Here is a 14,822-nt window from a genome sequence, read left to right as displayed (position 1 = left end):
ATTGCAGGGCCATGTAACACCCATCCATCATAGAGATGTAAGAAACATTAGACATGACACAGACCACCCAGACATTGAGATCTAACACAAGCATATCTCTCAGAGTGTGTCAGCGATCATTTGTTGGAAAGACCCAGCAGAGAAGAAGAGATCTCTGTTCACTTGTATTCTGAATAACCTGTTATTCCACAAAGCTTCATTCCATCTCAAAATGAATTAGGTTTGGATAAATTGAAGAATTCTCATCAAACACTGGCATAGAGGAAGAGAGAAAGACAGTTAATGGACCAAGAAAATATTTTGTAATGTTCATTTATCCCCCCCCCATTTCAGCTTATGATCCCATTTAGTCGAACAGAGCTTTTCACTTTATGCATTTTTATGCATTTTTGTAGCAGGGCAACACCTCAAAAGCCAGAAAGTTATAACAATCTTCCCACTGAAAATGCAATCCTGACTTGGGTGAAAGAGATTTCTTTCGTTAATGTCCTACATAGTTTGATAGTTATGCCTCATCATATTAGAAAACATCTCCCTTTGGAGATTTTCTGAGCACATTTCACTGAGAGGAGACCCTGACATGACCCAGCACTCGATGAAGGCGCTTCATATCCCATCTCTCCTGGGAACGCCTTGGAATGACCGGGATGACCTGGATGATGTTGGTAGGACGAGGGACCACCAGGGTTCCCACATGGATATGTTGTCCTTGAGACTCAAACTCATATCAGCTGAAGACAACAGGTGGATGGATTGATAAGCTATGTCTTAAAGGTATGGTTAACTTAATTGCATTTGTCTCTTTTAATGTGTTAAATCTTTGAGGCAAGTGAAATTTCTTCCTAAAAACTGATCATCCAACATTTTGTCTCTTTTTAGTTCTACAGATTGTAAGAATGGTCATGTTGCCATGCTTGCAATAAAGCACTTCTGATTTCAAAATAAAAAGCAAAATTTCTTCCAACAATTGCCTTTGTTTATTTTATTTTATTTTTTTCAAAACTGTCTCACATAAGACAAACACTGCAGCAGTTAAATATGAAAGGCAGTTTTTTTTGTGTGTCATTCACAAATGAAATCATTACAATACTTTAATCTGAACAGTGTTTATGTTAAAAGAAACATTTCTCCAAGCAACAAAACAATGTCAAGTTATAGGGACTGGGTTGTGATTTCACAGAGGTAATTTGGTTTGGAGAGTAGATCTATGAACTAGTTTGAATAAAGGTTAATATGTAAATACATTTTTTTTAAAATAATGAAAGGCTGGAGAGATCTACACCTGAAGATGTAAAGTATTCTGACAAAGCACAATAAAAATATCAAACTATAAGAGTTTCTCTGAATAATAAGTTTGAACAAAAACATCTTGGTAAAACTACATCATGGTGTTTCGATTTTTTTAAATTAGACTATAATGAATAACATGATTTAAAGGCATACACCCCTACTGCTTGCTTAAATGTTTCAAAACACTGATTTTCACCGTTACATGCATGCCATCTATTTTGATTTTGATACACAAACTCATGCAAAAATATATGATAAAGATCAATTACCTACCCTGTTCACTACTTAGTCATTTTGACCCATTTAAAAAAAAAAATAAAAATTGATTAAAAAGACTCAAAACACACAGCTTTAGGGTATTCATAACCTCTACTTGATTGTATATAAAGCCAATGAAGCACACAAAAATACTGTAACGCAGAAACAGCAAAAGACTGGGGGCCAATAACAGAACCAGAGTATTTTCTTTTAACTTACGGTATATTTCATACTATTTTTTTTTTTATTTCAGTAAAATCAAGGTGCATATATACACCTTAGAGCCATAGCAGAACAAGAGGACCAATCAAGCTGCACCCCAGCTTGGTTCCCAACCTTCCAGAAAATACAGCTATTCTGCCTTGAACAAAAACAGGTGGCGAATGCTTCAGTGATCCCCCATCAGGAGTCATGACAAAGCTTTACCAGTAAATGCCTTGTCGAGGAAAAAAAAAACTGCTGTGAAATCATGAAAGAGCTGCAGCATTTGGCCAGGGGCCAGTCATTTTTCCAGACTGAATAAGAACCACAGAGAACTGCCTCTGATGAGGCACCTCATCGTCCTGTGGGTCCACTTATACTAAACATGACGTCACAGTCTCGTTCAGGAATAATGACACATTTGTACCATACTGGATGTCATCCTGTACACGCAGTGGACACTTTCTTTAAAAAAAAAATGGTGACATTCCCCAAACAGGCAGGTTTCTGCAAACCGTGATGTCACCTCAGTCATTACTGAGCTCAGCGCTGCTCAGATCTACACATCTGGTCGTGCCGCTAAATGATGCCGCTCAATGACTCAATACTTCCAAAACATCTGGTCATAGTCGGACGTGAGCTTGCCTGCACAGTCACTACAGTGAGCGAAGTCTGTCATCAACTCCATGAAAAAAAAACCCACAACCATGAAGTATTTCAACACGAGCACATCCTTAGTCATGTTTCTGGAAATCTTAAAGCTCCGTTACAAGTTGAAAATAGCTTTCAGCGTAGCTGAAATATGTGACCCCAAACAGACCTCTTCTGAGTTTGAGTTGTCGCCCACAGAGGAATACACCTCAACCATCAAGCTGGAAACCTTCAAAAACGGAGTGTGCAAACTCTTATACCCTGAATGATGTCATAATACATCACTCTCACTAAGGACACAAAAATGTACCACTGCTAATACAGTGTCTTTGACTAATACAGGGACAGTAACTCTGAAAGGTTCATCGGGAATAATGTGAGAAACTGGACCCGACCATCAAGTGGATGGACGGGGAACATCTGGTGAAAGCTGTGACTGAACTAACACAGCAACACGAGCACGCGTTGCGGCAGAGCAGAAAGTTAACCCTTTTTAGCAGGTCCACAAAGAGATGAATTAGATCATTTACATCCTACCTTTTCTGCAAAGACCACTTTCTGACCAGCAGAAAGTGGGTATCACATTGACTTAGGACTTCAAGCACGCACAGTTATGTTGAGATGCAGCTGTTTGCTGAAGCGCAGCATGAGGCAAATCAACATCCGAGCTCATTAATTGCTGCAAAACTAAAACACAGAGCGACTGTAAAGTCGTTTGTGGAGCGGAGCGTGGAAACAGAGAAGCTGGGCACCAGATGCTTCCAACTAATTGCCCTCTGAAAATCAGCTCATCAAGTCAGCTTGAAAAGCAACATTGTTGTCAGACAGATATCTAAACAGTGGCATACTCATAATTAATAGAAAAGCCATTGGTCTTCATTTGTTTTTAACAGTTATTATAGTATCCTGCAGACAAGATCACATCTGCACTGATGTAGTGATCTTTAAATGTCTCCTCTTGAGAAATGCATCTAAAGACCATTTTGTTTCAGTCCTCAATTTTAAGTGCATGCATATGTTTAATGGCACAAACTGTTAACTCTCTTTCTGTGGGAAATTACATTAAAAGTGTTGGGTGGTGCTCCTTTTATTTTCGCCCCATGATTGCTTTTGTTTTCCCGGTTTAGAAATACTCTCAAATGGACAAATTTTGCCATTATTGAAAGCATGAAGCAAGTGTAGTAGTCTTTTTTTCAGCCAGCTGAATCGCAGTGTGCAGCAAAAGATGGGTTAGGGGCAGCATGTGCTAACTTTACGCACCATCCAGCCTGTGAAAACTTTGGTCATATGTACCGAAATGCGAAACACAGACAGCTTGCAGAATGTAAAAGCCCAAAACCTTTAACAGCAAATATCCATATAGCTGCTGGAAACTTGTCCATATTCAGATTAGACTTTCCAAAAGAAAGACGTACCACACGGCACACTAGTCATATGATTTCCTCGGCCAACACTCATCCTGCAAGTTAGGACAGCACCGATAACAGCAATTACTGCTAGCAGTACATATTAGTAAATAGAAGTTGTGCCAGCCATGATGATTATTGCAAACTTAATGACCCAACTTTTCAGGGAAGTGCTTTATTTTAGGTATGCATATGTGAAATTTCACACTTCTGTTCAGCAATCACATGTCTGTAGAAACTCTGCCTCCATAAGCCTGTAGACCATCTGGAGTGACATTTCCAAGTTTATCCAGCTCCAGTAACATTCTCATCCAGCATGTGTCATTATTAACTGCTTCCTACCTTTTTGCTGAGGAAAATGCAGTCTGAGGGTTTCTGCTGATCTTCACAGCTGAAAAACAAACGGTGAGACATTTGAGACAAAAAGCACATTTACCCCTTTTTTCAATAGAAGATGTTAATCACTGCCTCATCTAAACAAAGACAACATGGATCCGAAGATGTAGTTAAAGCAAAATAACTAGTAAAATATATATCCCTTATTTTTTCTACATAATAACTCAAAGAAGTGGCCTTGGCTTAAACTGATGGATGGAAATCATCGTTACAAGCCACATAAAACAAGGATTAATGTAAACATGAATAATGTTAAGACGTAACTGAAAATTGTAGTATAAAATAACTACAGGACACTGAACCCACAAATGTTCATTAGAAAAAGAGCAATCTATACCTCTGCGATTCCCTTCAATTTGGCTTGTATTTCGCTTAAAATATATTAAAGAAAAGAAGAAAATAAACCACCTTATTTTACCAGGAAGTCCCTTGAGCTAAAATCTAATTTTTAAGGGAGAACTAGCCAAGAAGCACTGGCTTATAGTATACGAAATTGCTATGATTGGGCTTATTCTTCTTGACCAACAGCATCACTGGTTAAAATCAAGGTTTCACAGAGAAATCAACCGGTCACCAGAACTAGCCAATTCATAGTTTGATCAACTCAAACTCAAAAACAGCATCTGTGTCTGATGAATAAATGCACCAAAACACTACCAGGTCACACTCTTCTGAGTGAAGATGCAAGGTTAGTCATTTTCAAGTGAAGACAAAGGGAAGCACATGGAATTAAGAAGTTACTTAAAAGAAAATTGCTTTTCATCAAGACAAGACATGTCTGTGGTTCACACAGGCTGGAGGAGCTTTAGCAGATAACAAAAGGGCTCAATGAAGCCAGCTTTAATCGCTTTAAGCTTTAAATATTTCTGTTTTTAGAAAACTCAAGCCAAAGTTAGGATCTACGTTAACCAGGGAACACACAGAGTGGAATCAGTTTTGTCCACTGTTGTTTCAAAACTCTGCCCACAAATTTCAAGCTTTGGGTAAAAAAAAACAAAACAAAAAAACAGATCTAGCCATGTTAAATGAGGAATTGCACAACTTTACCTCCTTTGCACATTTTCTACATGTGTTTACAAGAGAGTATCGCAGCCCTGCTGTAACTTTCTAAAACCATTTCAAAGCCCACATCCGAGATTGTTTCAGGCTCAAAGCAATTAGGCGTGTTTGAACTGAACTTTTCCTGCAGGGTTTTAGCCAGACTAACACAATTATACTGTTCCAGATGATATGTAAACATTCAGTGAATCAGTAGTAGCCAACAGAGAGCAAGCACCAAGATATCATTGAAGCAGAGTTGCTTAGGGTCTCAGATTAGTCACACAAGTAGGCTAATAAGACTGAAAAATCAGTTCTGACTTGTCTGTGTTATAAAGAACAGGTAGAGCAAACAGTTATACCACCAATTGTTCAATCAAATATCTTAAATTGATCACATTAGTCAGGGCTAGACTGGTTGTTGGCTAGCTGATTGGACACAATGTGACGGGGCAATCTGCTCTGGTAGCGAGGGCAAAGAAACCTCCCCTCTAGTCATTGAAAATTGAAACTGATGTTTTGTTTCAATCAGTCCACTTTCTATAATAACTGAGTTTCATATTTGCTGCAGTTAGCCACAGTTTGCAATTGGACAGGAATAACCAATGTTGCAACATCCATAATGTTCCCCAATGAGCAGTGTGGTTTATCGTACCTGTCCCTACAGTAAAGCATCATTCCCATCGCCAGAGGAAATGACAAAAGCTGCAGCCTCTGCACTGACAGGAAAGAGGAACGATGCTGACAATGTAAAATGTGCTCCAAATGTGGATTGGTTTGGATGCTTTGCTTCCATCATAGATGGAGACTCTCCAGACTTTCAGATCTTCCAAGGAGAACTTGAATAAGGAACAAGGAGAACTGTTCAAGTTTATGCACCACTTAATTCAGTTAACTGATTTAATTTTACTGGCATGGTGAAAAGGGTCCAGATCATAGCTAATTTTGCAGAGTCCGTTATTTGAAATGCTAAAGCAATGCAACCAGGAGCAAAGATATGAAAAGAAAACAGAAATAAATGGCTAAGACGAAGGAGCAGCACTTTTACTCACCATTGTTAAATTGGTGCAACAATTCAGTTCAAGCTTGGCTCTGGAAACTGGCAACAACAAAGACCTGTCTGTTGAGCATCATTGATTTGCTGACAATGGCAAGAGCCTAAAAACAGATTTAATTTTTTTGTACTTTTACTTAGAAGTGATGAACCTATCAAATTCTGCTGAGGAGGTAATAAAAAAGTAAATAAACAGAATCCACTGCATCATATCAGCTTAATACACTTCTCAGTAGTCAGACATTTTTGGATGGGTTTCAGCTGTTAAATGTAGGCTGCTTAAATGGAAAATGGGGGTACTTCCATCACACGTTCCACCTTACATAAAATCAAGAGAAGCCTATTTAATGAAAATAATTTATTTGCAAACATGATTCAATCAAATTCATCTTAAATATATTTGAATAAAAATACTAGAGCCACATTTGAAATAATGCAATTAGTGCTTTTTCTCTAATTTCTCCAATTTGTAGATCATGCCTTGATTAGGTTTTTAGCAAATATCAATGTAACGTTTCTGAATCGCAGCATGCGTTTCTCTTTAGACATAAAATTGCCAGTAAATTTGAGGAATCTCTTGAAAAAGGCTTGAACAAATGGGGGCCACAGTTGAATGACAGCATGCAGAGATGTGTCTGAGAAGCTGCTGCAGGCAGAAAGAACGGTCTGCAGTGCTTGGCCAACCTCTTTGTTCATCTGATTTTGCACCATGATGCTATTCAAGACAAACCTATGAACTCAATCGGTCCATGTTTTAAGATTGTCAAACCAAAACAGCAAAACTCCAGCTTTGATTAGACCAGAAGGCAGAAGGAGCTTAAATGTTTGTTGTTTTTTTTAAATAAGATCTGAATCCCAGCACTGCTTCTATAACGTATCTTGATTCTGTCCTAATTTAATTTAATTTGTGATTTTGTTCACTCATGAGAAATGAAAATCTAAGAAAAATATATAGTCACCTGTTAAAATATGTATTTAATAAACAAATAGGGTTTACACATTAGTTTAAAGGGTTTATCTATTAAATAAAAGTCAATGAGTAAGTAAGCCAATATAAACACAACCTCTGTTCAAGTGCTTCACACCACAGCATTCATCTGACAGCAGTACTGTAGCTGTGGAACATAGAGTTAGAGTCTGGATTTAAATTAATGGAAAAAGACATTTGAAAGAATTAACCAGTCACTGGTAGGCGTGTGATCTGATCCTCCAGCACATAAAGAAAATGTGATTAAATTATATCACTGTTGAACGTGGAGGTTTACTTAAGTGGACCCACCACTGTTCATATTCTGTGATAATGTATGGTTTATACAGAGCTAATTATTAAACTCTCTCCAGGACATAAGAGGAACTTATAGATCAAACAACAATTTTAGTATTAAAAAAAAATTATATATATATATATATATATATATATATATATATATATATATATATATATATATATATATATATATATATATATATATATACATATACATACATACATACATATCCTTGTAAATATAAATTATTGTATAAAAGGAAATGAATGTGATAACACAGTTGAAACCAAAACCGCCCTGCGACAGAAACATTACCTCACAGAAATGGAAAACATTTGCATTCTTGCAATTCCTTTCTCCAACTCTGCAAAGCACGAACCTCCATGATCTACCATATCCTCAGAAACAAAAACCCGTTTTATAAAATACATTTTGCTGTTGATAAAATCTGCCAAATTAAAAAAAAAAAAAAAAGAAATTAAAGGAAAGTGATTAAGCTTGAAAGCCCCTTTTAAAATCTAGCATTGCCTGCGGTGAAGCAGATCACAGCTGGTCAGCTTTGCCTGTCACTCGGGAATTCATTGTTTCTTCCGTCCTGCAGTTTCATTAATCACACTGTGCAGACGGGGGCAAAGTGGGAACAAGTCACAAAAAAAAAAAGGTGCCTGGGAAACATCTTGCATCAGCTCCAAACAGGAGCCTTTCATAAAACTGCCCACCGTGATGCCTCAAGATCAAACGGAGCCAACACAGCTGGATTACACACAGGCCAAAGGGGCAGCATGTATCAATTACAGGGAATCTGCAAATGAGTGTCTGAGGTGTTTGACAATAAAATCCATTGCTGAATTACAGGTACTCTGACGAGACATTTCACATATCAAGCAAAAACTACAGTGGAGCCTCATTATATTCAGCTGATTTACTGCCCAAACACGGTTGCAACTAGGCAGCTCTTTTGCAATTAAAGAAGGCTGAGTGCTAATTTTGATCAGTGGCAGCTGCTCACAAATCTGAAAAATCATCTTTGTCCATGCATATTTTTCTTTAGCTTTCAGGATTTGTACAAAGAAATCTGCATTCTGTCAATAAATAACCAGCTTGATGAGTTTGCATGAGAGAATTAGGAGTATCCTGCATCTCATGACTTCTACAACGTACATTACTGCAGAATTTGTTTAGATGCAACAAACCTATAGACCAAAATAACCTGAAATGCAGTTTCAAAGAAAAAAAAAGAATCCAAACCAATATGGCCCTGTATGAAAATGTAGCTTCACCCTAAACACAACTGGTTGTGCTGCCCTTGGCTGCAGAAACTGCCATCAGGCGATAGTGAAAACTGGCAATAAAAAGTTTTGCTCACTCTTTGGTGCCAAATTGTTTTAATTCAGCCAAATTGGTGGGTTTTCCAGTAAAAATGACTGTTTTTTTTAAGTATTTTTTGTATTCAAGTCCAGACTTTCATTTTCAGAGCGACTCATAAAAACTGATACCAAGACATTGCAAAGCAGTCCCAGACATCACCATGTCTATTAGTAAAACTAACAAAACAAACAAAAAGAAAAACAACCAAAAAACGCCACACATTAAAAGGTAAAATTCGCATTTTTGAGGCATCTGGGAAACATCTGGGAAAGGAAGGAAACCTTAGAAGCACGTCGTTTCTGTCCAGTTATCTGTAAGTGAAAAGTACGATCTAAATCATGAGAAAAGCACAGCTCAGTCTGTAGTGTGCAGGCTTCAATCAGTCTACACACTCCAGACTGATTGAAGCCTCATTTGATTGTGTCTCCCAACACCATCAAGAGAAGTAACAGAGCAGACCCTGATGTTCAATTAGCTAAATGGGTCCATGGGATTTGGGCTTAATGAATGAAACAGAGGTGGTGTGATAGAGGACCAAACACCCCTACATCCTCATGGGGAGACACCTGTCTGCAAGGGAAATTCTGAAAGAAGGAAATAAAACAAACACTTTTGATGAGTAGGCATGCATTTCTTGTCGAATGTATTTTATAAAGAATAAATAAATAAGTTGCTGAAACCCTCCTACTCTGAACTGTCTGTGTGAAGCAGATCATGTGAACGTTTGTGTCAAAAGTCAGAACCCAGCACTGTGTATGCGTGATCAAAGTGAACATATCTGCAAAAAACAAAAAAAATCAAGAGGCAGAAGATTCATCTTGCAGGAACATAATAGAAAATAAACTTGTTTTATACAAAACAAGGTTTTCACAGTGACCTACTGTGAAGCCATTAAAGATTCTTCACCAACATTTCACTTTAAAGTTTTATTTGATCATAGCTTTTCAAAAAATGTTAACATCTCATCTTTTACTGATCAACACAATAAGCTTTACCAAATTCTACTGACAACACCTCACTTCACTAAGCAATTTCTTAACTGTTAATCTATTATTTAAAGTAAAGACATGAAGAGCGAGGTGTAAAAAGGCATTTAAAAAGGAAACCTATGAAACATCGATATGTGTCTGCAGTTCAATCAAGCTGCAAAAGAGCAAGCGAGAGCAAGACATTTAGCAGATAGCAGGAAGGGTAAACAGAGCAGCAGAGGGTGCTTTTTAACTTTCAAATTCTGTTGGTCAGGAAAACATTTTGGACTTGAACATGCTGTCAGCTTTGCAGTTTCCACAAAGGCCAAGATAAAGATCTACATTCTCCACAATGTGCATAGTACTGCACATTTCTGTTGTGCTGTTACTTGCCAATATGAGATGCTAAAATAATGTCAATGTCATAAGCATTTCTTCTTTTAAAACATTAGTAAAAACCCTATTTTTATTGTGACTGTTCTCTGAAAGTGCCATGACATCATCTGTGCTCTGTCCAACATGAATAATTAAATACTTTTGCCACTGCTCTTATTCCTTCCTATAACAGATATCTTAAAGTGAAAGCCGAATCACAAAAAAAGATGCATCACATTAACACTTTAAGTGCATAGCATCTGAGGGTAGGTTGAGGATATCATGTTACACTCCTTTTTTGGAAATTTGAGGACATCTGGAGAACAGCTGTTGCTTTGCATCGCACACACTCTCGTGTTTTAAGTTGCTACATGGCCTCTCCATTTAAGGACGGGAGGTCAAGCCGGTCAGAAGGTCAGTAAGGATCCAGGCACACGGCTTAATGAGGTTTAGCTATGAACAACCGTTGGATATCAAACGCCACACAGTCACAATTACAAACACCATAATTGGTATAGTGGTATTCCTCACAAGCAGACACACAACAGAGCTCTCTCTTCTACTCTATACAAGGCAGCCGGTCTACTCTCTCCTGGGACGGCAGACTCTCAGTGATTAGTTCCATCCTTCCAGAGGGTTTGGGGGTGGGGATGGGTCGGGGTCCTTTACAGAAGGACAAGCTTTTAATTCAATTAGACAAATCCAGCCCTCCAACACAACCTCGCCCCTGTTCAGCTCCATTCATGGAGTGAGCAGAAGGGGCGGCAGCAGAGAAGAAACAAGGTGTTTACATTTGTAACCGGCACGCAGCTTGCTAGATACTTTATGTTTCAGTTCGGTGGAAATGTTACGGTGCATGGGAGAACCGAGTACCGCGAGGCGAAAAACAAATGCACATCACACCTTATTCATTTATATTAAAAAACATTTTTGAAAACCACCTGACTTTATCATTCTACTTTGCTACTATGCATTATGTTGTGTTGGTCATAAAATATGTGGTTTATCTTAGCTCTTTAATATACACTAAAAATAAACAAACCATTTCAAAAGACTGAATGCTCAAATTAATTTACCCACAATGCCGTTTTTACATTTTTCTGACAAAAGTCTGACTTTTTTTCCCAGATTCAACTAGAACATAACTATCAACAACAATAAAAAAAATACAAATCCAGTCTAACAAAGATAAAATAAAAAGACAGAACAACATGAGCACGGAAGGCTTGAAATAGAACAATACATAAATCACATGAGCAACAGGTTATAACGTTAGGAAATTCATCTTTTAAAAGACGATTTGGACTAATTTTGTCGTCCACTGAACTCGCCCTGAATTAGAACACGTGGTACCTTTTAATTATTTATTAAACAGATTTTCTCTGACGCTGTTGATGTGGAAAAGAGCAGATCACATGAGGAGGATCTTAGGTCCTTGAAAATAAAATTACTGAGCAGAGCATGCTACCCAAAAAGGTTCACATGACTAAAAATCACCTGCCATTACTGAAGGCTCTCAGTAAGTCATTACAATTCACAAAGATATATATATTTTTCTTTTTTTTATTAGAGATCATTTTGAGAAAGTATTTTTCTGGAGTTTAAGATCATAACTATTGCCTCTCTTTTAGTGTTTTGGCTGAAACTCCTGATCAAGATAAGTGCTGGCAATTTATCCTGTGAGAAAAATTCCTGAGATTTGGCTCTGCAGACCAAAAGGTAACAAAGCACTGCCCCACCCCCACTTGTAGCTGAACTAAAATCAGATGGCTTAAAGAAGCCTGCACTTTCCCCTCAGGGAAAAAAGCTAAATTAGGATCATCAGGTCTTAAGATTTCAAGCTATACATTGTGTGTAGCTATAAAGAAGCCACAAAGAGAACAACTGCCTGAGAAAATAGACTAACCAGTTAAAATCAGCTTATTATGCTTTTGATTCCCTGTAAAGAGCAAAACGTTGAAAGTATACTTTCAACGTTTTTTTTTTTGTTTGTTTGTTAAAGTCTTTACATTAAGATCACACTTATAGGCGAGTGTTTGGTTAACACTCGCCTATACGTGAGTGTTATCCAAACACTCTGTAATCAATATATTATGTTACATTATGTTAACTGAAGTTTGAATAATTACTGCTTTTTTTAAATAATAGTATGTAAAATCATATGTTAGATCTTAGGCATAAGTTTATCCATCTCTAGTTATGTATGGTCATTTTATACAACACCATCCTTAGTTGTAAGTCAAATAATACACCAGCCCAGTCCAGATATGGCACTTAAATAGACAGAGGATAATTGTTTTTCCCACTATTAGTGCTGGAATTGAGCTCCTGTCCATTAATTAAAGCAGAATGTGGTAATAATGTTAAGTGAAGCGAAAAGTGTCTGACTAGCTGCGCTCTTGAAAGTGCCGGTGGTACTGATAAGGCCAAACAAGAACAAAAATAGCATAAAGAGGGATACTGCTTCATATCGAGCAGCATAACGAGTTACCTCGCACTCTGTTTAGTGCACGTCCTCACCCTGAAACCCATCCTGACAAACGACCCACAAAAGCAGAAAACAGTGCAGGCGGCCACAGGAGAGAATACATCTTTTCCACGGCGCAATAAATCATCAAAGCCCAATTTTAAAAGCCGTGTCTCAGCGCTGGCAGCTCTGCAGATTAGGATGGACCAACCCTCTTCTTGAGCTGCTGGTCTAATCTCCCTTTTGCATCTCAGCCGTACGGATATGAGCATCTCATAATCCACTCGATGAGTGGACAGCTGTGAGCAGGCATTTAAGCGGCGTGCCCCTGAACCTCCAGCTGTGTTGGCGCTCGAAAACGCACGGGAGTCAGGAGAAATATGGGCCAACGTATATTTTAATCATCCTTCTCATTAGCTGCTTTTGCTGTAAAGATTTTATGACAGATGAAGGCCGTTCGAAGCGTGACACTTTCCAAAAGAGGGGAAAAAAAATAAAAGGGGGCCACAGTAATTCCAGGGCAGGTGGATGTGATCAGAATCTTAGGTGTGCAAGACGACCAACAGGCACGGAAACCAATTAAAAATAAAAAATTTAAAAAAAGAACGGTTCTGTTCAGAGGCTCTGGGACACGAAAGGAGAACAAAAGCATGACACAGGAGGTAAGCGACCATACAGGCCACTGGCTGCCTATTGTGGAAGGAACAATTCAGTTACTTCAAGCCAGTTTTTTCCACAGCGGTCTGCAGTAAAAGCCTAGCCCCCTTACATGTCAGGTCCATTGTCAGGAGCAGACAGGAGCCACTCCCAGCTCACCTCATGCGCATTAAATAGACTGCATTGTTTAGGGAGAAGGGGGGAGTACAGGATAACAAGCTGGTGCAAATATTTTTAGAGTCAAGTGATATTTTAGAGTCAAAGTCCAGTTCGAAGCTAATGTAGCTAGTTGCCAACTTTCCTGTTGGTGGTGTTTGTGTCAGAATCACCGTTTTAGCAGCTGCTAAACATTTTCCTATTGAGCTCAAATTGTGTTATTTGGACTTTGTCTTACAACTGCAAGCTTCAATGCAGAAAACGCAGAAAGAGACGAGCATATAAAGAAAACTGTCATGAATTTGTATAGGGCCTCATTTATTTTGATACCCTTAAGCAACTCCTTTATGCAAGGCACTGTAGCTTAAAAAAAAAGATGCTTAAAGTCCTATTAAATCGTTTTATTTATGCGACTGAAATTATTACCTCCCAGCAAGTTTTTTATCAAATTTCGACTCATTCTTTATCAAAATGTGCTCTTCCATGTTGGAATGGAAACCCATTTTCCATTATCACAATTCATGCACTGGAAGTGTTATTTTTAAACTCGGGCAAACTAGATTATAGAGGTTCAAAATATCACACCAGCAGCATGACAGATACATTCATCTACGGTACGTGGCGCTTTTTGTTATCAATTTTCGTGGACGTGTCGGCTGATTTACAGCCCAGTGAACTCTACCGGTGCCACTTCATCCCTGTGAATGGATCGCCGGCCAGGTGGTGACACGCTCGCCGTCGGCCGCTGGGGAGGTTTTGAAGGGAGAAGTGGGCGGGGTGTTGAAACAGAGATAGGGACAAGAGAAATTGAGTGAAGGGGAGATAAGAGCGGCAAGAGAAAGGGGAAAGCGAACGAGCTTCGGCTTAGTGAGTGGAGAGAGACTGGAGGGGCGCTGGGAAGGAGGACTGCTACTGTTTCCTGCTCGGTGAGCAGGCTGGGGCCGATTTCAGGACAGCTTATCTTTCAGCAGGAATACCACAAACGCACCAAAGAGAGACAGAGGGGAAGGAAGTCAAGCAGAACTCTGAATTTAATCCATGCTGCATGAAAAGACTGCTATAATATAGCTCATTTCCTTACTCTGAAGTATTTTACAACCTTTAGGAAGTTTGTGCTCACACATTTGATGAAAGTCATTTATTGGTCACATTCATTCTTCGCGACTTCATTTGACAACATGGTCACACATCACCTGGTTGCAAGCAGTCAGCCACAAAGAGACTGAACTATCAGAGTCTCTGCTTTCATCTTCTAAATGCTCTGCTGTA

The 14,822-nt window shown here is 38.6% G+C and overlaps 1 protein-coding gene across 2 annotated transcripts in view; it reads right to left on the bottom strand.

Annotated features, from left to right (window-relative positions):
• Positions 1-14,822, bottom strand: part of tln2a (talin 2a) — an 85,106-nt gene that overhangs the window by 57,563 nt on the left and 12,721 nt on the right. Inside the window, exon 2 of one of the 2 annotated variants that reach the window (XM_014992036.2) lies at positions 4,149-4,197. The exons of the other annotated variant lie outside the window; for it this stretch is intronic. The gene's annotated coding sequence lies outside the window, so the exon portion shown is untranslated. The remainder of the gene's footprint in view (positions 1-4,148; positions 4,198-14,822) is intronic. 2 annotated transcript variants of the gene reach the window in all.

This window comes from Poecilia mexicana, unplaced genomic scaffold (assembly GCF_051168715.1).
Source record: "Poecilia mexicana isolate PSO_F unplaced genomic scaffold, ASM5116871v1 scaffold_3, whole genome shotgun sequence".
Lineage (NCBI taxonomy): Eukaryota > Metazoa > Chordata > Actinopteri > Cyprinodontiformes > Poeciliidae > Poecilia > Poecilia mexicana.
This window is presented reverse-complemented; position numbering and strand designations above follow the sequence as displayed.